This window comes from Rhamphochromis longiceps, linkage group LG7, assembly GCF_057381845.1.
Source record: "Rhamphochromis longiceps isolate RC_006_pf linkage group LG7, R_longiceps_female_GT1.1, whole genome shotgun sequence".
Classification (NCBI taxonomy): Eukaryota; Metazoa; Chordata; class Actinopteri; order Cichliformes; family Cichlidae; genus Rhamphochromis; species Rhamphochromis longiceps.
Window position 1 is genome coordinate 68,791,722 of NC_140563.1, and position 23,625 is coordinate 68,815,346.

General features: G+C 42.9%; 1 pseudogene; it reads left to right on the plus strand.

Moving 5' to 3' along the window:
• The first annotated feature begins 10,380 nt into the window (after positions 1–10,380).
• Positions 10,381–13,999, plus strand: LOC146666878 (transmembrane emp24 domain-containing protein 6-like; annotated as a pseudogene).
• The last annotated feature ends 9,626 nt before the right edge of the window (positions 14,000–23,625 follow it).

The following is a 23,625-nucleotide window of genomic DNA, read 5'->3' on the forward strand; positions in this document are numbered from 1 at the left end:
TATTTGAATTTATTTTCAAAAATTGTGGATAACATCAATTTGTTTCCACCATGAAAAATGTAAATTTCAGTTTAAATTTTCATACTTAAAAGTTTTACTAGTTTAAATGTTAACTAATTATGTTTAATAAGTTCATATGGTTAGCAGCAAGTGGTGAACTATGCTTATTATTAGTTCTTATCATGTGTCAAGGTCCTTTTCCACAGGTCTGTGGTGCAGTTTTGTAGGATACAAGATGTCTGCTAGAGGGGATGTTTTGTTTAGTAATAATTCAAAAGACTTAATATTAATTATTTTCAAGTATATTTTTTTTACCTTTCCACCAGTCATTTGTTTAGAACATATTTTAAGGGAATAACTTTGGAAGGCAATGTGTTTGATGCAATAGTTGACTGGAATAAAAGACAGAAAATTGGCACATAAGTTAAGTTTTGTAGTGTTTATCAAGAGTCCGTGTTTTCTTCTCCTTGAACACAAATAAAAGGGAGGTTAACATCTAACACTATTTGTTAATTATTAAATAATGCAGAATTTGTACATTTACCAGTTTACAAGAAACTGTTCGTGGATGAATAGCAGTTGCACAATGTGTTCAGTAAAATTGAAAACAATATTTCATGAATGATAATGTATAGGATCAGCAGTTTAAAAAATGTTTTTTTGACAGTCTTAAAACAGAAATCAGATATAATAGAAATTCCGTTAAAAAATAATTGGAAATGCCAAAAGGTTGGAGTACGCAGATTTGGTTAAATATATTTAGACATGCTTGCTTGCTACTATCTTGAACCGAAAATCCAAACAAAATAATGATTGTCTTTTCTATTGTTTATTGCACAAATAAAACATTGTACCCAAAAATATATGCGTAAAAATTCCCAAAGCCCAATTATATTTAGGTTTATAAGTCCTTCAGTATATAGGCTCTCAGGAAGAGATACAGTTCAATGGATTCATCTGCTGTGCTTGGTGGAAGTAAGAAGTTCTCTGACATTATAAGGCAACACAAGCTGAAAACGGTTTCATCACAGGTATAAGGTCCTCTCTGTTGACATTCTTGCTTACAAGCATCCACTGCCTCCCGAGAAACCTCTTTCAGATGATCCTGTCCTCCAAAGAGATGAGGGATGGTGTACATGAGAATCGGACGTCCACTTGGAGCAACTGCATTTCTGCTTCTGCGTATTAGATGGGTGTTCCACATATGTGCAACTTGCTGCAGCTCTTCCTATTCAATATTAAAAATTAAAAAATCTCATATCAGTAAAAGAACACATTTCTCTTGGCTCAACATGTTACCCAAAACGGCGCTGGCACGGCTGGCAGCCTTAACCCAATTTCCCTCGGGATGAATAAAGTACGATAAATCAATCAATCAATCAATCAATCAATCAATCAATCAATCAAAAGCACCACACAATGACAGTCGGAAAAACAGAGTTTATCAAAAATACTCAACAACAAGAATAACAGTGGTAGACACGTGATACTTTGGAAAATTTTAAGTAATTATTAAACGTGAATTGTTTTAGACAGTGCGATTTTATGTTTCTGGCCAGTGAAATATGCATTTTTTTTCATATCCTCAACGGAGTGATAATAGGGATGGTGCATGGTAGGTGTTAAAGCAAACTTTTTATTCTCTCTCCGTGTCTCTCTTTCTCTCTAACACACACACACACACACACACACACACACACACACACACACACACACACACACACACACACACACACACACACACACACACACACACACAATGACTCATTAAAAGAATATAAACATGGTTACATACCTCGATGACGTTCAGGCACGTAAACAATATGAACTGCTTGTCCAAAAAACATCCAGAAAAGCAGTCATGATCTTTTAGTTCCTGGAGACGATTTATCCAGTGCTGAGCATGATGTCGTCTCAGAAAGGCCCACCAGCCTTCAATACGCTGATTGTGATTGCTGGATCCAGTAATAAAACAGTTTCTGACGTTCGGATCCATAGTCCAGCGCAAGAATCGTTGCATCTCGGCCATTATGACATTTTCTGTTCCCAAATCAGAGCGAATCCTAGCAGGTGTTCCCATCCTCTTTTCAACTTCTGCTATGAAATAGCCAGCAATGACTTTGGGATCATTGTTTGTTGAATAGGCATGAAGCCAAATCATAACTCTCGAAAACCCATCAATAGCTCCATTTATACAGATTCCAAAAGGCTTCAGTTTGTCATAGGAGTCAACATGCCACATGAAATTTGGTCCAGGATTTACATACGTGCGTCGCATTAGGCGATTTCTGCGTCGTTGCTCAACACCGTAAGGGTCAAGATATTTCAGTAAATGTCTCACAGTACTCTGCGTGACAACATAACCTGCCTGAATGCAGTTCAGGTGATGTAGTTTGTATCCATGGAGCCTCCCATGTCCCTCCAGTTGATCAATAAGAAATCGTGCCACCTCAATCGGATCGGACTCATTCTTTCTCCTGTACAGTCCCATGCGTTTTAGGTTTCTTCTAAGTGTCCGCATGCTTATCACAATACTGTCCAAACTGCTCAATAACAGCAAAATCTCCCCATGCCTCAATCCAAGCATAAAATAGAACTTAATTAATTCCAATAAACGAGCCATTTTCTCGCACTCTGATCTGCACTGTCACCCACTTCACTATGTTTTACACTTCCGTATCTTTACGGCAATATATCATGCTCGAACAATAAAATATATGTTATAACGTGAAAATTTTATTGTTCAAACAATATAATTATCACGTTCGTACAATATAATATTTATATTGTACGAACGTGATAATTATGTATATTGTAATAACGTGATATTATGTTGTTCAAACGTGAAAAGTATATTGTACAAACAGGAAAAGTATCTTGTTAGAACAATAAACCTTTCACGTTATAACGTGATACACTTGTATTTTTCTTTTGCAGTGGGTGGCAGCTCTACGCTTCCGTAATATATATATATATATATATATATATATATATATATATATATATATATATATATATATATATATATATATATATATATATATATATATATATATATATATATACACACACATATACACATATACACACACACACTGTATGAAATACACAATGTTGACAGCATGTGATGGAGGAGTCGTTCTGCTGAATATAAAATAGTGGAACAGTTTAGAAAAAACACCTTTATTGCTGGTGGAAAACTGTCTAGCGAGTTTCCAAAACTATCAAAAAAATAACCGCGTCTGTCTCTCAAAATAAACAGCCAGCCAGTGTTCCCCGGGCACTGTAGAAGGGTGAGTGTTTACAATAGCCATAGCTGGGAGTCTTTGAAGCTGCGCATTGGGTACCTGATCGCAGGCTAACACGCCAAGAAAATGTGTTTTTATTGATAATCATGCCCATCACAGATGTTGGTTCTATAGTGTTCATGACCGTCTTTGTCGTCTCAATAGTAATCCAAGAGCACCTGTCTCATGTTAGATATTTCAATGACTGAATCAAACACAGAATAACACAACACAAGCTCTTGGCCAACGCCCTCAGCGACTTTAACTGCCGTTTTGATGAGCCATCAAGAAGCCTTCACACAATAGAGACACTTTGGACACTCACCCCCCCAGAGCCATCACCTTCACCCTGCACCCCCCTTCTTCACCCTAGACCACCTTCTCCCACTACAACCCTTCATATTCATGAAGCAGATGTGAGGAAGCAGTGTAGCAACTCTTTACCCTATTCAGGATACATCTCACTGTCAATCTGATGTCGGGGATTGTGACGACAGACAAAAGTACATGCTTGTGGAAGAGCGCGTGTCATAGATGCCTAAAAGGAGCAGATAGAAATTTGTCAGGTGAGATGCCAAAACCTTTTTAAAAATCTACAGCAGCATAACAAAGATGTGAAACTTAAAGGTTTGTTATGCATCAGTTTGCTTATATGCAACTTCATTTGTTCAAGATTTGTAAATTCCAGAGGATACATTTCAGGCCAGTCTTAACCTTGTAACAAATCAAAGCCAACCAACCACACGGATTTAATATTTACGTTGTTGCACCTCCTGAGTTGGTACTGATCAGCCTGGCCATGCCCACACTGTAAACTATTCCCCTGCTAAGATAATTTTTCAAACCAGACTGGCTGCATAGATTTCCTTGTTGTTCTTGCAGGTTTCAAAACTACATTCTCTGGGCTGCCAGCCTATTCTCTTTCTTGGCCAGAATAACCATAAGGGTCATATTGTATGAGACCTGATCACCCACATCGAGCCAGTGGAAGATGCTGCGCATGAGATCCTCATGAAGATGAGGAAACTTTATGAACACCTGCTGAGGAGATGTCCTCTGTCCATCATTTCCTTATCAGGTAGCCTATCCTAGCGGACTCAGGGTACACCCTAGATAAGTTGGCAGTTCATCATGGGTTACCAACCACCATTTTCAACACTGCAGTGACTGCTCACACCCTCACCAGAGTCCTGACACCCCTCCCCACCCATCACTTTCACTCAAGACCAGGTACAGTTGCAGATTAGGAGACTCCAATCAGGCGAGTCTGCTGGATCAGACGAGTGGGTCCCTGTGTCCTCAAGTCCTGTGCCCCCAGCTTTTTTTGAGTCTTCCATAAACTGTTCATGCCGAGTCTGCAGAGGGTCCCAGTGCTGTGGAAGACATCACATCCCAGTGGCCCCCAGGATTACAGGCCTGTGGCACTGACCTCCCACATCATGAAGACCCTGGAGAGACTCATCCTGGACCAGCTCCGACTCATAGTCAGACCACATCAGGATCCCCTTCAATTTGCTTACCAGCCATGTCTTGGAGCTGAGGACGCCATCATCCATCTGCTCAATCATGACTACGCCCATCTGGACCAGCCGGCGAGCACTGTGAGGGTCATGCTCTTTGACTTTTCCAGTGCTTTCAACAACATCAGGCCGACTCTCCTGGGTGATAAGCGAACAGCGATGCAGGTGGATGCTTCTTTAGTGTCCTGGATTATTGATTACCTGACAGGAAGACCACAATGTACGTCTTCACCTTGTCAGACAATGTTGATCAGCAACACAGGAGCACCACAGGGGACTGTCCCCTCGCCCCCCTACACCAGACTTCAGCCACTGAACAGAGACCTCCATCTGCAGAAGTTTTCTGATGACTCTGCGGTGGTTGGATGCATCAGCAGGGGCGATGAGTCGACTCCTTTGCCACGTTGAGTTGCAAAGGAGACTTGACCCCTGTTTCAATCCACGGGGTCAACGTGGACCTTTGAGTACACAGACAAACTGGACTGGGTTAAAAAACACCACTGCACTTTACAGGAAGGGCCAGAGTCGTCCCTGAGGTCCTTCAACATCTGTCAGACAATCTCAAAGTGAGACAGGTATGTGCCAACTCCACGTGAGCTGATTGTTCAGAGTGAGTATCACAATAGTCTTTGAGCAAAATGACAAAAAAAAAAAAGTTTAAAAATCGAGGTAGCGCTACTCTTTACTGGACAAAAAGTGTCCTCAATGGTAGAGGCAAGAGCACAAATAATGAAATAGCTGACTTTAGATACATTTTTAAGTCTGTGTATATAGTCCTTCCCCGGCCTTGTTAGCCTTTGTCAGTTATGCAGATGGTAGTTTTTAAAACAGTTAATGAACAAGAACTGCTTTAGACAAGTTCCTTTGATCCTTTACCCCGAGTCCTAAAGTGTACATTTATTTTCTTACTCATTTTATATTTATTGTTTGTTTACTTGCACTGCTGTAGCCTCGTCGTCTCGTCTCTATATGCTGGACTGTCTGTAGCGGAGATGACAATAAAGTTTACTTTGACTTCAGCAGCGAGCACGCGCACCGAGGGCTCTCGCTCACTTTTCGTGTACAGAATTTCAAAAAAAACATCGATGCAAATTATAAGTCTGTATCATGATGTCTGGTGTTTTCGTGTTTGTTTTTATTTTGTTTTATTTTGCGAGTTGGTTATTAGATGCTGCTCCAGCCACCAGAGAATCCCCCGCCGCCCCGCCCTCTCCTCCCTGCCGCAAGCAGCAGGCGCAGGGCGCCCTTACTCCCAGCAAATGGGCGATAGAAAACCGATCGGTGCCTGTGACATTCCCACTATGCGCTGGCATGACGTCGGGGCAGCATGAGTAGGAGGATTTTTTTTTTGCAGATGCCCATGATGCCGCCCCGGGCAACTGCCCGTATGAAAATCCGCTACTGCATGTCGCACATGGGGCGATTAGGAACCAGTGACACCAACGAGATGAGGCCTTCTGGCACGCCTTAGATTTGCCACCTCAACATGCAGTTAAGGTCTAGAGTCTGGCTTATGAGCTACTAAAGTTTAAATTCAGGTGTGTTGCAGCAGGGACACGTAAGGGTTTCAGGAAACTGGCCCTCGAAGTAGAGGGAAGGGTCTACCATTGCACTGGCTTTGAAATGCTTGTATTTGAGGGGAAAGCACCAGAGTTTGTGGCCCTGCATGGAGCGCAGACGCAAAGTTAACAATGTTTGATGGGAAGATCTGGAGTAGATGCTATCAGCTTTAAATTTTATCAAAAATGGGAGTCCCTAATAAAACATGCAACTTGTTTTAATGTTGTGAAGTGGCTGAGTTAGCGTTGGATTATTTTTATCTTTACGGCTAATATCTCAGCACCTCACATTTGTGTTTTGTCTTTTACTGCATGGTGTATTGTAAAACAGTCTTGATTCACTCTGATGCTGGAAGACAAACTTTAGGACGCAGTATGAGTCTTTATGTCCCTGCTAATGATGGACGGGCAGATTTATTTTGTTTGGGAGAAACACAGCTGTCAGCTTGCAGATTGGCCGTGGGTAAGCCTTTAGAAATTAAAACCTCTATATAAACACTGCAGAACACAAACTTATATACTGCCTAAAAGGCCCAAAGCAACAGCAAGACCCAACAGACACAACAACCTGCTGAAGACTGACAGAGAGAGAAGCCACACTAAATACACCGGCTCCAGGAGGCGGGATAACAACGCACAGGTGAACCCAACCAAGACAATAACGAGGGTCTTCCTGCAAAAGAGGGAAGGAAAAATCACAGAAAGCCACACGAGAAACTCACTTTGGAAAAAAACCAACAAAACTAAACAGAAAGGAAATCTGAAAGAAACGAACAAAGAAGAGGAAGCTGCTGCGAGGGGAAACACTGGTTACCTGGTGTAGATACATCACAGCAAGTTACAACACAGATGCAAAAACATCCACAAGTCTTTATCCTTGCTATCATAAGCTTATGTTTTTGACTCACACTGAGGATAACAAGGCTCAGGTGCTCCGACGAGACAGTAACGAGGAGGGAAAAGGAACAAAGGAGGGAAAGTCCAAAAAGCCACTTCAGGATAAAAAAGAGGGAAAACATGCAAGGTTCAGAATCAATTCATAAAAATGTATTAATAAATGATTTCTGCTGCTTTTTCATTGTGTGTACATGAAAACTGGGTGTTGGAGTTTGTTTGTCTTCACATCTTTTTTTAGTGGGTTCAAATCTGAGAGCCTGAAGTGATCGGTGGGCAGATTTTCAGGGAGCTTCAATACTTTAGTTTCTGTTGAATATTCTTAATGCTCTGCTGGACAATAAAATGTCCTTTTAATATTTATGTATTTATTAATTTTTCCTTTTGTTTCTACTTATTTTTTTCTATTGTGGCTTTGTTTACATTTTCACATGGTCTTACTGAGGTGATGCAAAGTGAAACATGCTTTCTGTTCGCTTGTTTTTTCGGTCATGTACTCGAAAAGCTTGAACATGGACCTTGAAAGATCTTAAAAAGTGCTTGAATTGGAGCCAGATAAAGGAACCCTGTTTAAAGTTGATTGGGAGGTGATGGAGTCTGAAACCATGTGATCACTGTAAGCTCTGTGATTTATTACCCGATGGACCAGCAACGCCTTCACTGTGTTTAAATGAGAATGAATCCAGCTTTACTTTAATATAGTCGGTACTGTGCAAAAGTCTTGAGCCCTCGTTTCACTCGTTTCTTTACATTTTGCAGGAGAATTGGAAACAGATGCAGCGATTCACTGAAATGTGCAAATATTCATTAAAAATACAGAATATGAGGCAAAAATCTAGTCTTTACAGTTCTAACGAGCTTGAACGTGAATGTTTGGTCTGGCCTTCATCCTTCAGCTCTCTCTGAACTCTCTGAGCAGCTCTCTGGCGTCTCTGTGAGGACCTGCAGGAACACTTCTCCAGACTTCTTGAAGGACATTCAAAGCTCTTCTGCCTTCTGTTGATGATGTTGATGACTCCACGCTGTTTATGTCCTGCTGAGCTTTGTGCTCTGGGACTGCCAGACCATGACTGATAGTGTTATTGTCTTATAGCTCACGTCACTGCTTATATCTGAAGTCCTGCTGGCAGAAATGCCCTTCAGTCAGAAAGGTTGATGGTCAGGATGAACCTGGACACTTCTTTGCACACATGTGTGTCGTATCTTTTGCATGATAAGTACTGATAGAGACAGACGTGAGTCTGTATTTATATTTCTTGCAGCCTGTTAGCACTGTACCTCCTGCCTTTCCAAATGGCTCTTCTGTGTTTCTGTCTCATCGTTCTGCTGATGAACATTTGTCGCCCACCGTGATCTCAGCACGTCGTCCTGGTTCTGGACAGCAGACGTGTGTTGATCTGAGTCCTGTGATTTCCAGTAGTGATTTATTCCCAAGACCAAATCAAACCGTCCTCTGCTGCCGTGTTGTTGCACAATAAAAATGATGCAGCTGTCAGAAACGGTCCGGCCCTGGTTATTGTCTCAGATATGACGCTCGTCTTATCCTGTCGGCTTCTGTCGCTTTCCTTCATTTACTTCTTGTTATTTTCCTGAAATGTGCTCCAGAGTGACAAAAATATGTGCTGGAGTTTATGCTGCACTAAAACCTCTGTGACATCGATGCACTCACTGCTAACAGGAAAGCCAGAGGAGCAGATGCATCCCAGCAAAACACTGATGCAGCTTTTTCACATTAAACTGAAGTGATATCAGATACAGTCCTGATTAAAGCTTTAAGACCACTTGAAAAATGGCAAAAATCATATTTTGCATGGTTGGATCTAAATAAATGTTGTTACTAAGAGAATGTTTTATTCACAAATGCAGACATTTCAAAGCTAAACGACATGATTTTGAAAATGAGAAGTGATATGAAGTGTATGTTAATCACAGAATCATAATTCATACATGATTTCATTGATAGTTAATTATGTTTAACTGCTCAGCACTGATCAGGATATAACCAGGAATACGTTTAAGCTGTTTGATAGATCAGCAAAGATAATATAGACGAGCTTCACACAGAGTCTGTGTGTCTGCGTGTGTGTGTCTGTGTGTGTGTGGCAGCTCCAATTATAGAGCCAGCATTCCTCACTAGTTTGTCTCCTCTCCTTGCATCCTTGTTCCTGATGATGCCCCCCAGCAGACTGCAGCAGCACGCTTCCTGAAGCAGACTGAGTGCTGCAGATGACAAGTGACATTTCTTAAAGAGAGGCTCGACCCTTTTGAATTCTACTCTCTACCTGACAGTCCTGAATGTCTGACCATCAGTTTGTGCCCTGAAGTTCAAAAGCACTCCAGTTATGCAGCAGCACCACGATCAGCAGCACGTCCACCTCTCAATGAGTCCAAAAACAGATGAAGTGTTTGGAGTGCCCGAGTCAAAGTCTGGACTGAAATCAGACTGAGGTGCTTCAGCGTGACCTTAAATATGTGTCTGAATTCCAACAATCCTCCAAATAAGAGTGGACCAAGATTCCTCCACAGTGATGTGAAAGACTCACTGCAGGACCACAAACACGTGACTGCACTTCCTGCTGCAGAGGGTGGAACAACCAGTGATCAGGTTTAGGGGGCAGTTACTTTTGCACACAGGGCAGGTTTGGGGAAAGTTTTTCGCTTTATAAATGAAACCATCATTTAAACAATACTGTTTGTATTCTCTTTATGATCTTTGTCTAGAATGGAAACAAGTTTTATCATGTAAAACATCAATCAGACCATCTTCTCAGCACTACACCCACTCTCCTGTTGGCATATGTCTGCTGTTTCCTGTTCACCAGTGGATCAATGGATTCATGTAAATGTTGAAATGACGGCCATGAGAATAATCTAAATGTACATCCACCACATGGTCAAATATTACTGAACCGGTGGTCCAAACCTCCACAGGATGTCGGGATCTGTCTGTGGAAGTTTCAAGGTTCATTTGTTTGGATCACCTGGAGAGTTTCCCTCCTGCAGGGTTTTCCTCTCTATCAGCAGTGCTTCCATCTGTGCAGCCTGTCCAGTTTTCCCAGCAGAGGAGGAAACATTTCAGGGCTGGTTAATCATTTTTGATCTAACTGCAGCACAGACTCTACTCTCACCCTTCCATGTTTTAGACATGCTGTGCTGGATTCCCTGCTTCTTTCTGGGCTTTTTATTTTGGGGCTCAGCTCATGGGGTTCCCCAGACAAACGCCCGCCCCGACGTCACAGACCAGGAGCTGTTCTGGGGTTCTGACCAGTACGACTTTGCTATAGTGCTTCCTGCTGCTGGGTTGGAGTGTTTCTGGCACTTTGCTCACCGTGGAGAGAGATTTTACTTGAACTTCATGGTAAGAAGAAAACTCTGTGTCAAGCTAAGTGACGCCACCTGACATGTAGTCTGTTTTCCCACAAATGTCAGATTAGCATGGACACCAGCATCGGTACCATCTGTTGAAAAGAGCTCACAGTGGTAACATCAAACAGGATATTTTACACTGACAGAGCTGCTGCTGCTCGTTCCTGCAGTGTGTGGACGCTCTGTATGGTTTTTAACTCTGTATTGGTTTTGTAGGTCCAGTGGGTGATGGGAGTCGGCCATGACAGACACCTGTCTGTCATGGCCGACACCTGTCTGTCACCGTCAACACTCCGAGTGATCTGTTGCTGTCTACTGTTGATGATGCGAAGGGCCAGATCAACTTTGAGGCTGCAGAATCAGGTAGCTGTCTGTCTGATGGATAGCTCTTCCATGCTGTTATTTCACTTCAGCTGAATGCGATGAACAGATTGTAGGAAATTATGTCTAGATATTCACTTTAACATTAAATGTTGATACAACACAAACTCTCGTAGAGGATATAAAGTCAGAGAGATACATGTTTTAAAGGTGAGCAGCCAAATAATTATTAAAACACAAAAACACCTTGTTAGCGTTAGCTGGTAGATTAGCATTTGAGATTTCCATTGAGATTTCATCTTTTATTCTCATGATACAGGTCGTCCCACTGCATCTCACCCTGCAGGAGTTTTACAGAAATGTTCAATAAAATCTTCTAATTTTCATCATGTTTTTCTGTAATGGTGCCTGGGTGGTGCCAGTGTTTTAAGTTTGGACATTTTGTTAGTGTTTAGTTTTCCTGTGTCTGTTTCCTGTTTTATTATGATAGTCTTTTGTCCTGTGCTCGTTATGTGGAGTGTACTTCCTGTTTCTTTAGTTTCTTCCAGCCATGTTTTCACCTGTTTCTCATCCTGTCATTATTTATTTGTCTCTGCTCATTGTCACGTCATCGTCAATGCCTCGTGCGTGCACCCTGTAGATCAGCGGTCTCCAACCTTTTTTGCGCCACGGACCGGTTTATGCCCGACAATATTTTCACGGACCGGCCTTTAAGGTGTCATGGATAAATACAACAAAATAAAACTAGTACCGGTACCGAAAAAAAGAAAATTTATTCATAACACACGTGGAAAGACCCAGGAAAACCGAGTAAACGATAAAAACGATAACAAAATAACACTGAAAACCGATAAAAACCCTGAAAACCAGACATTTCACACCTGAGCCTGAACTCTCGCGGCCCGGTACCACACGACTCACGGACCGGTACCGGTCCCAGGCCCGGGGGTTGGGGACCGCTTCTGTAGATGTTATTAGTCTCATCATTGAGACTCAACTCTTCAGTCGGTTTCGGCACCGTTCTCTGAAGGTCCCACCACAGCTTCTCCGTCAGGCTGAGGTCTGGACTGGCTGGAGCATTGCACCACTTTGATTCTTTTTCTTTTGGAGGTTTGGCACTCTTCTTGGTATCATCGTCCTGTGGCTGATGGCCTCACATCTGACTCTAGAATACATTTGTATACAGAGGAGTTCATGGTTTACTGAGTCACTGCACGGAGCCCAGATCATCATCCCTCCACCACAGTGCTGACAGCTGGTCTGACATGTTTCGTTTTCTCCTTTATGGACAAACATGTCCACTTTGGTTTTGTCTGTCCAAAGGAACCTGAGCGTTGCTGCAATGTTCAGTTAAAGAGAAGAGGCTTCCTCCTGGTAACCCTTCCAAACAAGTCACACTTGTTCCGTCTGTTTCTATTTGTACTCTCATGAACTTTAACATTTAACATGAGGCCTGTAGAGTCTGAGAATGAGAATTCTTGGGGGTTTTGCAGTTTTTCTGAGCGTTTGGATGGTCTTAGGTTGAATTTGCTGGAACATCCACTCCTGAGATGATTGTAGTATTGTGTTAACACACAACTGAATGCTGCAGACCAGCAAACTGCAAAAACGTCTGCATTTGCAAAGGTTCTCACATCTGCCGTTGGATACACCAATCAAATACAACTGATTTTAATTCCTATGGAAACATTAAGGATAAACTCAATTTTCACAGGATTCTGCGATACGTAATAGGTTTGCTTTAACTGGAAAACATTTTGTGTTTGCTGTGTTACTTTTAACTGTGCTATATGGAAAAAAAAAAGAAAAACATCTTGACTTGTCTACTTCCAGGTTTCTATCAGATGTGCTTCAGCAACTTCCACAACCGTTTCGGCTCGATGCAGGTTTCCCTCAGCTTTGGTGTTTACTATGACACCTACCAAGATCCCTCAAAGAGCGAGGAGGAGGAGAAGAAGAAGGAGGAGATCAGCAAAGAGCTGAACAACACACTGAGCGTCATCGAGGTACACATAGCTACCTGCTGTTACAGTTGTTATAGTGTTGTGGTGTCTGTGGCAGTACTGACAGCAGTTGGTGAGCCAAAACAAGTCAAATGTATTTAAACTTCACACTTAAGTTCAAAGTGTTTCACAAAATGAATTAAAAACAGTAACTGGTAGCAGAGGCGGGATTGTTGGAGTTTGACACATCAAAAGTGAATAAACAGATTTTTATACCTGCGTCTGTTCTGCTGTGTCAGACTACGACCCACAAAGTGGAGACCTACGTCTTTCACATGTTCCGGCACTACGGCTTCAGTCGGATGAGAAAGAGCGTAGACTACTTCCTGCTGCAGTCCAACTCAAAGTACATCACCTGGTGGTCGATGGCCCTCAGCCTCCTCATCGTCACCTCTGGGTACCTGCAGCTACTCTTCCTCAAAAGCCTCTTTGTCAACAATACCGGCACAGAGGGCGAGAAGCCTCGATGCTGATAGACTAAAAATAAAAATGTCTGGATGTTTTGTGGAGGAAAGGCAGACACGAACAAATTGAAAAGCAGTGATGGTTCTTTCTCTTTGAATGAATAAATATTAGAAATAATCATGTTGAGACTTTGTGATGCTTTTCCAAACAGACTCGATCAGTTATCTTAACACGTTTTTTTTTCACAATATACTGCATTGATACAGTTTGATAACAAATAAAAACAATAACATATATGTGATGGTGATTTTAAAAATATGTAAACATATTATACTGATAGCTACCAGTACTCTCCAGAAACCATTCATCAGCTGTTTGCAGAATCTACACGTTGGCATAGCAATGGGCGGTTGGCGAGGGGTTAAGGACCGGTCTCTAGGCCAGCATGACGGGGCAATAGCAGCTAATCACCAAGCACTTACAACGGGTTGGGAATGATTGGTGGTTCAATGGTTTCCTACAGGTCTCTGGGCCTTTGTGACACAATATGAGTAGACTGTGTTGCCAGTAGGTTATGGGGCTTCTGTGTTCACATCTGCTCTGTATGACATTAAACTCCAAGGACCAAATAAACTGCAAATTTGAGTGTTTCGAGCAGCCTGAGCTTTTAGCTTACATGCACTGGCATTATTATTAAAAATGTAAAATAAAAGATGTTAAACCATGTTTCACATGAACATCCACCACCAGAACACAAAATATATGATGGGAAAGACAGAGGAGCAGAACAAGTTCATCTAGAGGCAGATGTTGCTTAAGGAAGTAGACTAGAAGCCAAGTATAATAAAACTGACCGCATGTTTTAAAAATGCAGGGGTGGTTAGTCTTTAAATGTTAACAAAACAAAATTTCAAGGTTGAGGTTTGAAAAACTGTAAAGTCCAGAAATCAGTGGTTAATGTCACTTTGTTGATAAAGTGTGCTGGTAGAACCTGGAATTGTGGTTTCCTGTTAAAATGTTACCAGATCCAGCATTTATGTGTGACTTCAGACTTTATACATAATAATGACCCAGACTGAACACTGCAGTTATAATTGATCTGAATTTCAGGAGTGGGACCACACCTCCATACACGTCACTTCCTCTCCTATGTCTATATATGTCGCCTGCCCTATAACCTATAACAGGCACTATAACCTGTTCATTATTGTTTCCATGCCCCACCCATCTCGCCTTTTCAAGCCTTTCACTTCTCATTAGTATCTGCACAGCCTGGGACCTGCCTCCAGTCCCCTCTGAGGCCTTCCCCAAACCACAGCCTCAATTCAATCTCAAGCCATTATCTACTAGAAATGCTGTCAAACCTAAAATGAGGACGATAGTATTTTGCAGGCATCTGTATTCAATTCAATTTAATCTTATTTATATAGCACCAAATCACAACAACAGTCACCTCAAGGTGCTTTATATTGTAAATGGTAAATGGCCTGTATTTATATAGCGCTTTACTAGTCCCTAAGGACCCCAAAGCACTTTACACATCCAGTCATCCACCCATTCACACACTGGTGATGGCAGCTACGTTGTAGCCTGGGGCGCACTGATAGAGGCGAGGCTGCCGAACACTGGCGCCAGCGGTAGGCAGAGGGCCCGGTGGGTGAAGTGTCCCAAGGACACAACGACCGAGACTGTCCGAGCCGGGGCTCAAACCGGTTACAAGGCGAATTCCCAACTCTTGAGCCACGATCGCCCCCAGGATATTGTAAGGTAAAATCATATGACCCTGTGAGCAAGCACTTTGGCGACAGTGGGAAGAAAAACTCCCTTTTAACAGGAAGAAACCTCCGGCAGAACCAGGCTCAGGGAGGGGCGGGGCCATCTGCTGCGACCTGTTGGGGAGAGAGAAGGAAGACAGGATAAAGACATGCTGTGGAAGAGAGACAGAGATTAATAACAAGTATGATTCCTACGGTGGCTGGGAAGTGCAAATCACATTTACAACATCAACAACAAAATAATATTTCCGAAAACACTTTTACATTAAAAAAAGGTTTTGACCTTGACTTCCAGGTGTTCTGAGTGTGGTGTTCAGAGCTGCCCACCAGCAGGTTGAGGATTGAAGCCAGAAACTTGGAGATGTTATAGGTGACTGAGTTGATCATGCAGACAATTGGTCTTAAAGGTGCACCCTGTTTATGTATTTTTGGTAAACCATAGTGGTTGGTGTAGATTCCCCTGGGTACAGCCTGTGGTATGAGGTCCGGTCAATAGCCTTGTCTTGTTCTAACTGCTTCAGACAGTCTATCACCCTCTTCCTGTAGCCACTAAAATTTATTTATACAGTAAAACTGTTAATTTTCATTTGTTGCCTCAAGACAACACTGTGCAGTTAGCCCAATTTTTTTCAGGCAATATACAGTAATGCATTTGCATTTGCGTGTAGAGATGTGTTTGTGTGCATTTATATGATCATAGTCAATGTTTATTACTTTACAATCTACTCATAATTACAGGACATGGATGTAAAAAACCTTTTATGGAGGGAAACCAAGGGAATGTGCACTTTCTGTCCTCAGAAAGTGAGGACAGTGAAGTAGAGGAGTGGATCCCTGAATCAGGTTTGAGGGACAATTAGGAGCTCAGGAGTAACTGTGTCTGTGTGTCAGATGAAGAAAATGGCGAGGGGGCCAATCTCGAATCTTTGCAAGAGGGCATTAAAAATATCAGCCAACAAATCTTTGACCTCCGGACGGAGATGAAAGCTGACTTCGACGCATTCAAAGAAGACCTCAGGCGTGAGTTGAAAGACGACCTAAAGAAATTCAAAGAAGACACAAACCAACAGCTATCGGCTAACAAGCTAGCGCTCCAAGAACACGGCGAGAAACTCGAGGAAGCCGAAACACGAGTGGCGGGGCTTGAAAGCTGGTCAGCGGTGGCCTATGACGCGCTGAGACAATCGCTAATGGAGCAAAGGAAACTAACCGAAAGGCTAGAAGACCTTGAGTCTAGATCGAGAAGGAGAAGGAGAAGAGGGCAGTTCGGTAATGAGCTTTGTTGAAAATGTGATCAGAAGAGAGAGACTAATACCTGATGGCACTGACCCACAAATACAACGGGCTCACCGATCCCTCGGTCCTAAGCCAGGTGCTGATGCCGCTCTCCGTTCCATTGTCGTCTGTTTTCTTCCGTTCAAAACAAAGGAAACCGTCCTCAGAAACGCATGGCAGAAGAAGATCCTCGTCAAAGACAAACCCATCGATTTTGACCATGATTATACTGCCACGGTAGTACAACAGCGCCGTGCACATAGAGAAGTGAAAAGCGCACTTAAACAAAAGGGCATACGATTCCAATTCTCTCCAGGGTTTAATTAGAGCCCCCGGGCTCGGTGTGAATAATGCAGCACCTGAACGCACCTGAGCGGCCTGCTCGAGCAGAACGAGGAGCCGCAGGGAGGCCGAGAGAGCACCACCTCCAGAGGGAGAGAGAGGGTGGTGAAAGGGTTTGAAAGAGTAACATCATAACATCTGAAGGTTTTCATGTCACTCTAATGATGTCCTGACAGAACCACGAGGGGCATCAGAAACATCTGTGTCACACCTGTCCATCACTACATCTGTGTTAGTGACACTGCTGGAAGAATCCAGATTGCTTTGATTATTGTTTCCTTCCATTTTGTTTGCACCAACACTGCAAGCATCAGACTAAATCATACTTAGTATGTATGACCCCACAGTACCATATCACCCTATTAGAGCACTTCGCTCTCGCTCTGCAGGCCTACTTGTTGTTCCTAGAGTATTTAACAGTAGAATGGGAGGCAGAGCCTTCAGTTTTCAGGCCCCTCTTCTGTGGAACCAGCTTCCAGTTTGGATTCAGGAGACAGACGCTATCTCTACTTTCAAGATTAGGCTTCAAACTTTCCTTTTTGCTAAAGCATATAGTTAGGGCTGGACCAGGTGACCCTGAATCCTCCCTTAGTTATGTTGCAATAGATGTAGGCTGCCGGGGATTCCCATGATGCACTGGGTGTTTCTTCTTCACTCACTATGTATTAACAGACCTCTCTGCATTGAATCATATCTGTTATTAACCTCTGTCTCTCTTCCACAGCATGTCTTTATCCTGTCTTCCTTCTCTCACCCCAACCAATCACAGCAGATGGCCCCGCCCCTCCCTGAGCCTGGTTCTGCCGGAGGTTTCTTCCTGTTAAAAGGGAGTTTTTCCTTCCCACTGTTGCCAAAGTGCTGCTCACATGTCATTGTTGGAGTTTCTCTTTTGTCTCTTTATTATCATAAGGTTCTTACTCTACAATATAAAGTACCTGGAGGCAACTGTTGTTGTTTTTGCTGTATAAATAAAAGTGAACTGAGTTGAATGTAATTTGGTTGAACAGGAAATTCACATCATGGATCTGGAGCAGCTGTGTGATGATGTCATGTCAACATGGACCAAAACCTCTGAGGGATGTTTCCAGAAACTTTTTAAATTTGTGCCACAAATGACTAAAGCAGAAGAGAGCTCAGACTCAGCTTCACTGTCATTCAGCCATTTGACATGATATGAATGAAAAACAGATTCTCTGTCCAGGACCTGGGTCTGAGCGACCCAGGGTCCATGAGCATTTATGACTCTTGTTATATGATATGTGTTTGTTTCTGCATTGTGCTGCTGTTCCTGTGTCTATGATGTTGGAGACCTCACCTGCTCAACCGCCTGCCATAACCACGCCACCATCACTTTACCTACCTGTTGCTGCTGCATCACCGTCCAATCTACCCCCAGTGGCTGCTACACCACCATCATTTCCACTGCCTGCAGCTGCCACACCAGCACGGCCTGCGTGTCACAAACCACCTGCAGTGCTTCGCCATGGGCCATCGGAGCTCTTACGTGGCTGGACCTACTACAAGGCTGTCATCAGATCACTGGCCGGCCACCAGAACTGCTATGCCACAGCTGCCAGACCTGTGGCAGGCCGCTCGAGCTGTTTTCCTGCCGTCACCGTCCATCGGGCCAGCTGCCAAAACTGTGGCAGAACTGTGGTTGATTTTTTCAGTTTTTTGGGGACTGTTTTGACAGCGCTGCTGGACGTGCGGTCGGACTTTGAAACCGTTGGGATTAGGGGCTCTGTTTGCTAGAGGATTTTGTTTTTGCACGGAGAGTGCGGAGACTCGGGAGCAGAGTACAGACACTTGGGAGAAGGCGCGACACGGGAGTCGTGGGAGCGCACTGGAGATTTGTTGTGTGTTACATTTACTTCACTGTAAATCAACGCACTGTTTACTGCACAGAGTCCAGCATTTAGGTCCTTTCTCCCCCACAGTCTGCCACACAGACCGTGACATTCTCAGGTCTCAGTATTGCAGCATGCTACCAAACAACGAGTAAAACATTACAAATAACTACAATTAATAGAACAAGAAATTCTCAAAAATAAGTACTGAAATATGCAAAAACATAAATAACAATCACAAATATATAATATTTATATTTGGTTCTTCTTTATTTTAATGACTATTTACAGATTTTCACTGGAGGCATCAAAACTATGGATGAACACATGGAATTAAACCCTCGGCCTTCTCTCAGCGAGCTTCATGCTGTAGTCACCTGACATGGTTTCACTTCACAGGTGTGTTAACTCCAAAGCTGGAATCCTGGAATTTCTTGCCTTCTGAATCTGGTTGGGACTAGAAGTCAGGGTGGCACGCAGTAGGGCTGCACGATATTAGGAAACCCTGCGATGTGCGATAACTGCGATCAATATTGCGATAACGATATGACTTACGATAAAATAAATAGCAAAACAAACAAAAAACCCCGAATACATAATTTACGTTTTACTGCAACAGTTTTATTTAAAGAAAGCTGCTGTATTAGCAGTGTAACAACAAAGTGCACTTTAACATTGAAACATTGCCCCCATAAAAATTTTTGGGTCTTCTTTAAGATCCCAGCTGGCCAGCACCTCACGTAATACACGGGCTATATTTTCACTAGTGTGAGAGTTTGGAAAACACACAGTCTCTAGACACCGTGTTTTCAGTTCAAAGTCTTCGGTGAGGAAGAGCACTGTGAAACTCATATATGGCTCTGTTGTACGACTTGATCATAGGTCTGTAGCGTAGTTTTCAGCTTGGCTCAGTTCAAATGTGACGGTCTTGTGTAGGGCTGGGTATCGTCCATGATTTCTAGAATGGATTTGAATCCGATTCACAAGGTCCTGAATCGATTCGATACACGATTCGATTCAATTTGATTCGATTCGATTTAAATCTGGGAAATTTTGCCTCAGTCAGATTATAATTCAGATCAGTACATTTACATATTTTTGTATCTATAAAAAGGAAGCTGACACTTTCCAGACTTTATCACAGGTGTGAGCGTCACAGCAGAGGCCTTTGTGTCAAAGTAGCTGAAGATAAAACACAGAAACACATGAAGGTGGTTTTCCTGGCCTGGATTTTATAAAAATATTCTGCAGTACATCAAAAACGAAAGAAAACCATTAACCAGCTTATGAACATTGCCTCTGAAGTTACAGCGGTTTTATTAGAGACACAGCGTTTTGCATAATTTTAAAAAGTTTACATTTGTTCAGAAGCCTATTGAACGGCAGAAATTAGGTTTTCTTTTTGGAAGTAAGTAAAAAAAACATCGGCCGACAGCCTGTAAACAACAGTAGACTTGTGCGTAACAACCAAGCGAATAATGCAGAAAACAGATTTCGGGGACAGACGGGAAACTGTTCTTGAAGTACAGAGAGAGAGAGAGAGCTGTGCATGAAGTGTGATTTTATCCTGGTGGAAGCAAAACAGCAAAAGTCAGAGTGAATCCATGACGATGTTTATGTGAAGCGTAGTTTGGATCTTCTTTTGCTGCTGGTTCGGTCAATATTGTTTGGAGAGAGATCAAACTAACAGCTTTAGAATCTGTGCAAAAACGGCGTGAACACAAAGCGCGGACCCGCCGAAACATCAGAATCAGCGAGCTGTCGGCTTTCAGCCCCGAGCGTGTCCGTGCCGTCGGGTGAGAAAGTCACATCTCACTGATCCTGATCCGTCGGCGCTTTGTGTTTACGTCTCTGTGCAGAATCTGTGTTCTTGCTCTCATTCACTGTTTTAAATGTTTGGTGGTTGTCAAAATTTTGTGAAGTTTCACCTGAGATTCTGGAATTTCAGGCAAAATACATTTATATTAAAAAAATCAATTCAGGATTTTAATGAATCGATATCACGTTATCCAAGCCAGAATCGATATTAATCGATGAATCGATTATTAAAACCCACCCTAGTCTTGCGGCATGTTTCGTACATTTGTGGAATGGCGACATGGGAAAAGTAGTTCCCTGAGGGGATGCGGTATCTCCGGTCCACTTTATGTATCAGACTGGTGAAGCCCTCCCTGCTAACTGTATTTATAGGCATCATGTCTTTGTCAAAAAATGTGTAATGGCCTCTGTTATTTCTTTGTAGCGCTTCCACGTTTTCTCATAAGGAGTTCCACTTGAAAAACTCGGATACAGAGACGGCCGTTGGACTGCGGCGCTCTTTGTCTTAACATTAGCAACATTAGCTAGCCCTGTCTTTCTGGAACTCTTCAAACAGTTCTCTGTGGTCGTGTTGAAGATGATGGTGGAGTCGTGTTTCCTCTGGTGGTTGCCACGAGTGTTCGGCAAGTTTTGCAGAGCACCTGTGTTTGGAGAACGTCGTCTTTACCAAATCCAAAGTACCTCCAAATAAGCGAGGTACTATTTTTTAGCCACGAGTTCATAGTCAGTAGCGTTCTCGTCATGCGTCTCGCTCTCAGCCATTACAACTCCGACTCGTCGCTGCAGCGTTGTTCGCTCCCCACCTACATAGGAGGCGGGCCTCTAATCCATTTGATTGGTTAATGCCGTGAAGGGCTCTGTTCGACTGGTCAAATGTGTAAAGGGGTTTCTTTGATTGGCAAATTCTTTAAAGCACGTGCGTAAACATTTTAAGGTACCCAATTATCGCAGTTTGCGCCGTCTTTTGCAATGGGCCCATCGCACAGGCTGATATTGCGATGACAATAAATTTTTTATTTATTGTGCAGGCCTAGTACACAGCTGACAGCTCTATTTGACAACTGTTAGAATTCATATTATGGCAAGAACCAATCAGCGAAGGAAATGTCACGGGGTGAAACGGGACAAGTTATTTAGAGTTTTATTGTGCATGTTTTGCAATGTTTTATCTGTTTTAATATTTTAATATTGTATATTGGGTTTGTTTGTATGAGCTTTATTGCATGTTTTTATCTTATTTAAATTGAACACCTGTCCTGTAAAGACTCCGCCCCTACCTGATAGTAAACTGATCACACCTGCGAGAGATCCCAGAGAGGCCAATAAGAGGGCCTGGCAGACCATAGAGCAGCGGGGGGAGAAAAAGCTTGAGAGAAGGCTTGAGAGAAGGCTTGAGAGGAGGAGAGACATGGCATGGTAACCGGTGTGGGCGACGGCCGCGCAGAGCGGCACAGAGGCCCGGCTATAGGCAGCTGGCCAAGGCGTGCGGCAAAGGAGAACGAGACCAGAGATCGCGGACGACCGCGCACTGGAGGGAGTGATCGGAGCTGAGCGGAGAGGTCTGTGCTGGTGTTGACGGGAGGTAGCTCCTCGCCGAGAGAGGCCCACGGCAGGGGATAGAGAGGCAGCGGGATGGCGCCTTATGTCCCCGGGACGGCGAGTCTATGGCTACGCGTGTGAAGCACAACACAGTGGTGGGCGGAGTTAGGAGCTCTGCCCATCTGGGGTAAGTCCCGATTCATCCCGTCTAAGACGAACCTCCAGTGGAATTTAAGAATGGTGACTGCCGCTGGCCCTCTCTCCCTTTTCTAGTTGGCATCAGAATGAAGAGGCCGACAGGACGGCGACAATCCTGTTGGTTTCTGCACCGTTTGGACTTTTATATCGTGGCGGATGCCACTGGACTGTTAATGTTGTGTTTTATTGCTTTTTATTGTGTTACCCCTTGGCCAAGGTTGTTTTAATTCATTTTGCATTTTTAACTATTTAAATATAATAAATTATATTTTAATTATACAGTTTTTTTTAATCGTGTGCTTTCCCTTGGCGGCTCCACTGCTCTGTCTGTTTGGAGGAAGGTTTCCTTCCTTTAAAAAACGACACTGTGGAAATAAAATCAGCCTTTCCGCTCCGTTACAGAAACAACAGTCTGTCATTTCTTTAAGAACTGAAGGTCAGTCAATCCAGGAAATTGCAAAAACTTCACAAAAACCATAAAGCGCTACAAAGAAACTGGCTCACACGAGGACCGTCCCAGGAAAGCAAGAGCCAGAGTCCCCTCTGCTGCTGAGGATACATTCATCCACCAGCCTCAGAAATCACAAGTTAACAGCTACTCAGATCAGAGCGCAGATAAATGCCACATAGAGCTCCAGTAACAGACACACTCTACATCAGCTGTTCAGAGGAGACTGTGTGAATCAGGCCTTTATGGTCAAATAGCAAGCAGAGGAGATTAGTTTGGGCCAAGAAACACAGGGAATGGACATTAGACCATCTGTGCTTTGGTGTGATGAGTCCAAATCTGAGATCTTTGGTTCCACAAAGGTGAACGATGGTCTCTACATGCATGGTTCCCACCATGAAGCATGGAGAAGGAGTGTCTGGTAGTGTGTGCGCCAGTGAACATGAACTTTTAAAACTCAAAATATTTTTTTATATACTGGTTAAAAGTGTTTGTGAAATACTTTGTTCTTTATGCTGGACTAACAAACTGCAGTCACAAAGACTGACTGTGAGCACTTTTCGGTGATTACAGAGTCATAATAACGTGTCATATATGAGATTATCACCATGGCATGACATCACATCATGTATGTATTTGCAATATTTAAAAAAAACAGCTGACAGTGTGTTTTCATATTTTCATTCTGTGCTTAAAGGGAGAAAGGTTTATTATTTCTGCAGTATTGCTGTCATTGCTTTTATCTATAGTTTTTTTTTGTTGTTGAGAATAACAGAGTGAGTCAGACTGCAGGATGAACACTGAGCTGTTTGTGCCCCCCAGTGGTCTTTGACCACAACGTGCTTCCAGTGAATTCCCGAATCCAAGCTGTGTGTCATCAGCAGCCACTCCACCTTAAAACTGACTTCACGTATAAAACTTGGGTCATTTATTTAAGAATTTGCACCATATCCAGCCTTCTTGTGCCCCCCTGTACAGAAACTCAAATGTTATTTTCAGACTTTTATTTTAGGGAGCCTTACACCTGT